Source organism: Mastigoproctus giganteus, chromosome 11 (genome assembly GCF_048544385.1).
Source record: "Mastigoproctus giganteus isolate SK-2022 chromosome 11, ASM4854438v1, whole genome shotgun sequence".
Classification (NCBI taxonomy): domain Eukaryota; kingdom Metazoa; phylum Arthropoda; class Arachnida; order Uropygi; family Thelyphonidae; genus Mastigoproctus; species Mastigoproctus giganteus.
Genome location: NC_143585.1, coordinates 76,691,464 through 76,699,902, shown reverse-complemented (window position 1 = coordinate 76,699,902; position 8,439 = coordinate 76,691,464). Strand labels below are relative to the sequence as shown.

Genomic DNA, 8,439 nt, shown 5'->3' with positions numbered 1-8,439 from the left:
ATTTATGGAGTCTGTTAATGTAAGCGTTTCCATACTGTTGGAGGTAATGGAGTTAAACTGAAGATATCCAACGACCGCCGTGGCCAGCGTGAAAAGCAGATTTAAATCCAATCGAACATGTGCGGGACGCCTTTGGCGTCGCATTGCAAGTAGACAGCCAACTCATTGGTTACTTGGTGAGCTAAGGTCTGCGCTGGTGGTAGAATGGGAATTTTTGCCACAGAATTTTATAGACACCCTTATATCCAGCATGGTTCGCCGCTGTCAGGCCTGTTTAGCTGTTGGAGGGGGATCATGCACTATACGGATGTCGTGACCACATTTTCGAGCACCTTGTATCGACTTGTGTAATGTGACTTTTTGGTAATTCTTATACAACCCCTATAAATGGTCCTTATACCTGTCCGAAGTTTCTTGCTATCTCCTTATTCCATCGTTAATCTTACCAAATTTTGTCCCGCTTTATTAAGCTCGAGTTACACCACGTTTTCTATGTGTTCTCTTAATTCTGCCGAACAGAGTAGTAATATTGGATTGAGTCTTCCTTCTATTCTTTCTTTCTTTTTGTTCTCATTGAATTATAATTAATGCTTTCATCCAGTTACCAGTTATGAACAAAAACTCTCCTGTTGAAGGAATCTTGTTGTTTTATTGTTTTAACAAATTTCTTGAATTTTGTATAATAAATTGGGTGATTAATGCAGAAATTAAAAGTAAGTAAACTTTTGTTAACTAACTACCAAAAATGAATCTAACTTTTTAATCCACAGGGGACTTGTGAACAACTGCATTACCAGCCAAAACTGTAAGTTTAATTTAAATTCCTAAAATAGTATAATAATAAAACTAATAAACTAACTAATAAAAAAAATAACTAATAAAAAATAATAATAAATAAAAGTACAATAACAATAAATAAAAATATAATAATAATAATAATAATAATAAAATATAATAATGTATAATAAAACAAATATTGTAGAATAAAAATATGGAGGACATTTGTAAAGAATGGGAAGAAAATATTGTAATGAATCCTAGATGTCAAAATATGAAAGAAAATCATGTGACAGGGTTATGGAGTTATTGTTTCTTTTGTGTTGAATTTTAAAATATGGCTTTGGTGCTTTGGAAACCGGACCATGGAAACTGGACCTCGAGTGATTGGAAGGTCATCTGGTTCAATGAATCACATTTCCTGTTGCATCATGTGGACGGCCGGGTACGTGTGTCATTTACCTGGGGAAGTGATGGCGCCTGGATGCACCATGGGATAAAAACAAGCCGGTGTCATGCTTTGGGCGATGTTCTGCTGGGATACCCTGGGTATGGTCATCCATGTGTCGGGCACGCTGACATCTACCACCTACATCATTGCTGACCAGGTACACCCTTTCATGGCAACGGTCTTCCCCTCTGGCAGTGCCGTCTTTCAACAGGATAATGCGCCATGCCACACCACCTGGATTTTTCGAGACTGGTTCGCAGAACATGAGGAAGACTTCCAGGTATTGCCCTGACTTCAATTTCCGAGCAACTCCGATCTGCGGTGTATCAACCACGGACCATACAGTTTTTAAAGGATCTGCTGGTTACGTGTTGGTACCAGATTCCACAAGACACATTTAGAAATCTTGTAGCGTCCATGCTTCGCCGGGTACGAGCTGTTTTGGCTGCACGTGGAGGACCAATATCATATTAGTTAGGTGGTCATGATGTTTTGGCTGATCGGTGTATGTTATCCCATTATTACAGTTAGTTGCCATTAGATTCATTTTGGTATCCTTCTGTAATCCAGATACCTCCGCATCCGAAGTGGACTATACTCCAAAAAATTTTCGCATAAAACTGATTGGTGTAAGTACAGTAATGGAATAATTAGCCTGGTCCTATCTTGCGTGAATATCGATGTTCTCCAATTGTAGAATGGTTGCTGACAAGGTAACCATTCTATGACAGGAAATTACATGTTTCTTCTTTAATATACAATAAAAGAAATTTTCTTTACAATCTCTTTATATAACTGAAATTAATATCGATTTACAGATGCCGGTTTATTTTGATTAAACTAATGCATGAATCTTTGAAAGTGACTGAAAACACATTTTCCCCCAAGTTTGAGGTATGTATTTTTCCGTTCTATTACATTTCCTAGAAAAAATTTTAAAAATCTGTTATGGTGATTTTTTTGTTTCTTTTGTATTTTAGGTGTGCTGAGTACAATGTTATGTTGGTTGTGCTGCATTTTAGATATTTGGAAAGAAGGAAACATTTTTTTTTTCATGATATCTTGTTTTTTTTTTCTCAAACAGATATTGATTTTTCATTTATTGAACCAATCACGTTGCTTATACAGTGCACTCCACTTATTTTGATCGCGAATAATATTATCATTCTGCAATTTTATTACTTTTATGAAGTCCCGATCACACATACATAGAAAAACACGATGTTTATTGTATATTTTAATATATTTTTTTTTTGCTTTATCATGGTTTACGCTTGTGCAGTGGAAGTGACAACGCAACATCTTGATTTGGTCTTGAACACCGAAAAGGTGAGTGGCTAATTACTGATGATTGCTTCGTACAGTTCGTATGGTTGGTTGATGTCATTACTCCGCAAAAGAAAGTACAGTACTGCATCTGTACTCGTACCAATCTGACTTTTTTGCAGTAGGGCATTCTCTTTTCTAATTTTGATTTTAATATTGTCTTTGTTTTTAATGGCTTGTATGGATTTCCAGACACATTGAAAGTTTCATTTTTATTGATGACTTCGCGAAGACAGTGGACAGTATTTTATATTGTTTGATTTCAATGCTTTCTTTCTGTCCACATTTCTTCTCTGTATAATAAACAACGCTAAACAGCTGCATTCTTTCTTCGGTTATTTATCAGTTTAGCTGAGTCCCAAAGTGATCATATTAAGTGGTGTCGACTGTATATATATTTCTGAATCTTTGTTTGTCTGTTTAGGAACTGAGCTGTGTTAATTCCAGACATCATGGCGGTCTACAGAAGGCTATAAAGCAGAAAGAGTTTATTGCGAAAAAGTACAACTTAGATAATTTGCGTCAATTTTTTCGGGCGCATCCGATTACACTAAACAACTCAGCTATAGTTTGCTTCAACTCGCCTAACTCAGCTATGTTGAGTTAGGCGAGTCTCGGGGCGCTTGCGGCATTGGAAAACAGGTCTTTTTGCCATGGTGTAGAAGAATGTTGATTATAGCTACTGCGCTACTCACAAGTGCTTATGTGTGTGGCGATAAAAGAAATAAATTTAACGGAAACTCTGTAACGTCCCTATTAAAGAAAGAAATAAAACGTGAACTTATTTTGGCTGATAATTAGGCAATCAGAAGAAGTAATGGGCTCCTTCTATATTATGCGATTCACTAACTGCGCATCGCGTTTCAGAGGCTGGTTAAAAACAAATGTAAAGTATCACTATCGTTCGTTGTTTCCGTGGAGTGGAAGAAGTTTACCAATCATATCATGGCTGCTACTTCTGCATAATTCAAAACTGGCCCACGAGAGTATCACAGCGATTATAATCACCGCCCTCTCACACCAAATGGAACAAACCTGAGATCGAATCACATCAAAAGAGGCAATTTTTTAAGGGCTTTCTTCATAGCGTGGATAAGTTAGTTGATCTCAAATGAGGGTTGTATGGTTCTACTAGAAACCGGGATTTGTCGTACAGCAAACGATCGTAGAATACGAGTAGGTACAAAATACACTGACGTCTCATATCCTTAGTTACTTTGGTGCTAAACGAAAAATTGAGTACGAACGGTGGAAAATTTGAGTCTTCTGCCATTAGACCAGTCAAAGTGACGAACTGCCTGTGACAATTCCTCCAGAAATCTGTCAACTAGGAGAGAAAAACATAGATGACCAGATGGAAACAATACACACAAGCTCTAAATCAGAATACGAAAGCTCAGACCGATATAAGCCTCATCTGAAACTTGTGAGCAATTTAAATCTCTTTTTTAAGGCACAGGCAGAGCTTTTGGGATCTAGGTTGAAGAAATGGAACTTCTTGCAAAAAGGTATACACTGAATTCACTTTGCATTAACAACACCTACCTAATACCTCGTGAAACTACCTTGTGTCCCTAATACATTCCGTTCGTCTTGGTATGAACTTCACACGGTATTACAGGGGGGTTCTATGGCAGTGCTCTCCATGCACTGCTCAATGTGCCCAGTAATGCTAGCTGATTGTCAGGCGGATGGTCACAGCATCGAATGTCCTCTACCAGCAGGTCCTAAACACGCGCAATTGGTTTGAGATTGGGTGAGTTGGGCGGCCATGGGAAGACGGAGAATTCACTGTTGTGTTCCTGAAACTAGTTAGCAACCTGCTGGCTTTGTGCGTTGTCTTGTTAAGAGACGCCGGAGTTGTCTGGATACGCTGCATCATGAAGGGGTATACTTGATCGGAGATGATAGAAAGGCAGGCATTCCCATCGAACCATTGATTAACGGTTATCCGAACATCCAGGGCATGCCAAGAAAACAATTTCCAAATCATAACACCACCGTCTCCAGCTTGCTGTATACCAACAGTACATCTAGATGTCATGGCCTCATGTTTTGCTTTCTCCAAATATGGATACCCATCACCACGATAACGTTGGAATCGGGATACAATAGACCAGGTGACAGATTTCTTCACGTTGGTGATGACGTGCCCATGCAAGGCATGGCTTCTTGTGTCTCGCAGTGAGCATGAGTAGCCGTGATAGCCATAGCCTATACAAGATAATGTCCGGCACACAGTTCACTGGATATTTTCTTGCTATTCGTACGTTGTACTGGGTGGTTAGCTGAGCTGCACCATTGCTGTTACGAAATGAGATACACAACGCTTGCCACCTGATTCCCCCACATGTGACTGTTCCACGTGTGACCGTTGGCTAGTTCCAGTGGTTCGACTGCTGTTGAACCAGTAGACTCATGGCACCACAGACTGGAGCATTTAACTATTGGATGTTCTCCAAGAAAGATTTCAAGCCGACTCATTCTAGCTCGTAAACACTGAAATAGTGATCGTCAAGTGTATGACTACAATCTTATATCAGCCATTCCCTACTTTGAACTTTCACCAGTGTCATAACCTAGTTAATTCCTACAGAAGGGGCTGCCGCCCGGTGTAAATATATCTGTATTTCGTAAAGGACAAGAAGAGACTTTGCTATATTTAAAGACTGTTCGATGCTCATGGAAGATATCGTGAATTATAAGAACGAAGGCTATTCATGGTCTCTTCGAAATTAAGCCCCAAAGTGTGGAAGTATATTTCCACACCACAGTGGAAATATACTTCCATCTATACCAATCGGTCATGCTTTACACATGAAAGAATCATATGAGAGCATGGAACTTCTTAAGATAAATACAAGTGGCATTTTGCCAAGATGTCTAAGTTATCGGGATCCTTTTTGGTCTACAGTCTGGCTGTACAAAATACTGTTCCTTTCTGTGTGAGTGGGACTCATTATGAATCTAAGATTAGGCCCCACCCATATGAATTTTGTATTTGGAAAGAAAAAGTGTCATTTATAAGCAATTTGTTGTTCGAACATATTTTTACCACCGCTTCAGATAAAGTTGGGCATAATTAAGAATTTCGTAAGATAGTAATAATGGAGGTCGGTTTTAACCGATTTCGTTGGAATGGATCTCCAGGAGGATGCGGGTCCAGATTTGGAGGGAAATAGTTTTATTTTTCTCTCAATAGATGCTGTTAGTTGTACTTTCTGAATTTAATTTTGAACTGTTTTTTTTGCCTTTGGTCGGGCTCGAACACGAGTTGCCATGTTTGGTGAGCGGGCATTTTACTTCGTGACTAGTGCTTTAGATTTGGGTTAGATTTTGGTTTTGAATGTATCGATTGTGATGTCATAGTGAATTTTTGTGAATAATTTTAACGTTAATTATGGCAATGCATTGTGGGTGTTAACAGGAACTATATGTATTTTGGGGATGTTTAAGCGGTGGGGAAGGGCTGCCGCTCGCCCTGCATCGCAGACGCGGCACCGTGTCTGCGGGATGAAAAGCCAAGTGGGATGGAAAACTTTTTTTTTTCTTGAAAGATAAATTCCTTGTTGGGTTCAACTGTTGCTAAGCCCTGAAAATTTAATTTCTTGTGGGTGTTAATAGGGAAGGTGTATTTTGGGGATGCTTATGCTTTGGGGAGGACCACCGCGGCCGTCGCCCGCCCGAACCGCCGCCACCCGATCCAACAGCGGCGACGTGGTACCTTGTGTGCTGGACGAAAAAAAAAATTTTTTTTTTTTTTTTTTCTGGAAGATAAATTCCAACTGTTGCTGAGACCTGAAAATAAAATCCGTATTCTTCAAGTTTTTTCCTCCCAAAGTTCCATCTGTTCTCGAAAAGCTGAAAATTAAACTTTTGTGTGTGTGTGTGTGTGTGTGTGTGTGTGTGTGTGTGTGTGTGTGTGCGTGCGTGCGTGCGTGCGCGCGCCTTGAAGTCTTGTCTGAAACCAATGATTGTAATCTATGTTGCTGGTGTGTAAAATTTAGGATTAAGTTGTTAAAAGGCTATTTTTCTGCTTCCTTTTTAGTCTTGTTTTTCTGCACTGATTGTATTTTTTTTTATAACCTCTGTATATACTTGATGTGAGAAATCTATTCCAAGGTAAGATTTAAAATTAAACTCTAAAAAAGTTATTATTCTCTTTAAGATTTTAGCCCTTTTACAGTTGATTGAATGTAAATGAGTTTACTTACATATTAACAGCGGACCATAAATTCAATCAGCCCGGAAAAACTGGGTAGTCGTCGCCCAGTGGTTAAGGCAACGGACTAGAAATCCGTTGGGGTCTCCCCACACAGGTTCGAATCCTGTCGGCTGCGGTATCTTTTTGACGTTGTAGAGCGGATATCATCTTTTAAAGGCAGAAAAGGTGATACAGTTGAACACGTTGGCACTAATGATATCAAGAATAGGAGACCGGCGGAATTACTTAACAAGTAAAGGTCACTGTTGAAAAAAAGCCGTGAATTAGGGTTGAATTTGAAAGTGTGTGCAATTCTGCACAGACACGATAGGAGGGAGTATATGATGAGAGCCTTGTCGATCAATTCGGCCCTGGAAAGATTGTGCAAGGCTCAAGGGGTAGGTAGAATTTTTCTCAGCCTGGTCTGTACTTGTTAACAGGAGAGACTGTTTCTACAGGGATGGGATACATTTAAATAGAAAGGGTGCAAGAATATTTGCTAATGCTATCGAGGCAGTGTTAGGTGGGTCGGAAAACTGCTAGCTTGGGGGGATACAAGGACTAATAGATTAACAGTAGCCACTGGCAGAGGTGAAAGAGATTCTTGCACTGCTTCTATTGGAATGAGCAGCAGCCTGGAAAACAAGATGCAGAGTATTTCAGAGACTGCTGGGAGTCATTGCGGTAAAATTAAACACATGGGTTGTGTTAGGATAGCTAAGAATAGGAACAGGTGCATGTATACTTGCGTGTACACCAATGCTAGGAGTTTGGTAAATGAATTTGAGGTATTGCTCAAACCAAATCCAAGGCGAATATTGTTGGGATATCAGAGATTGAGAGTAGGAGTAGATCAAAATTGAGAGTAGGAGTGTGCTATAGGCCTAATGACTCTGATAAGTATAATAAGAAACTGTATACAGGGAAATAGAGTGGGCCAGTAAATCAGAGTCTTATAATGGGGGATTTTAATTTCCCAGATATTGACTGCAATTTGTGGGTTGGTCACTCACCCACTAACAAGCTTTTATGGACTTATTGATTGATTGTTTTCTACATCAGCATGTTCGGGAGGCAACTAGAGGGAGTAATATTCTTGATTTGATTATCAGTAGTGATTCTTGATGCATTAAGAATATGTAGATAAAGGAACCACTAGGTGGCAGTGATCACAGTGTGCTGAAGTGGGATTTACTCAAAGAGGTAACTACCATCAGGGGTAAAGGGAAGGGTTATTGCTTCCGTAAAGGTGACTACGATGGACTGAGACAGTATTGAAATTCTATACAGTGGGACCAACTGATGATGTTACCAACAGCAAATTCAAAATGGGAAGCATTCAAAGAACTTATCTTGGAAGCTACTAGGCTTTACATACCAACTAAGAAATACTGTTCAAGGTTTAGGCCTAAATGGTTGTCAGATGAACTAATGAGACATATGGCAAAGAAGAAAAATACATGGGATACATATAAATTAACACGCGACACAGAAGCCTATGACAGATATAAGCTGGTCTGTAACCAAGTCACAAAGGAGGTTAGGCAGGCAAAGGCAGATTATGAGAATTCTTTGGCAAAGAAAAACAGCAAAGAATTCTTTACTTATGTAAACTATAGAAGGAAGGGGATGAATCAGATTGGTCCACTTGATATCGATGGTTCAACTGTTGATGATTCTG

At 39.4% G+C, this 8,439-nt stretch overlaps 1 non-coding gene across 1 annotated transcript; it reads left to right on the top strand.

The window, feature by feature from the left end:
- The first annotated feature begins 6,812 nt into the window (after positions 1-6,812).
- On the top strand, positions 6,813-6,894 carry TRNAS-AGA (transfer RNA serine (anticodon AGA)). Its single transcript has one exon. It is a non-coding gene; the product is annotated as a tRNA-Ser (tRNA).
- The last annotated feature ends 1,545 nt before the right edge of the window (positions 6,895-8,439 follow it).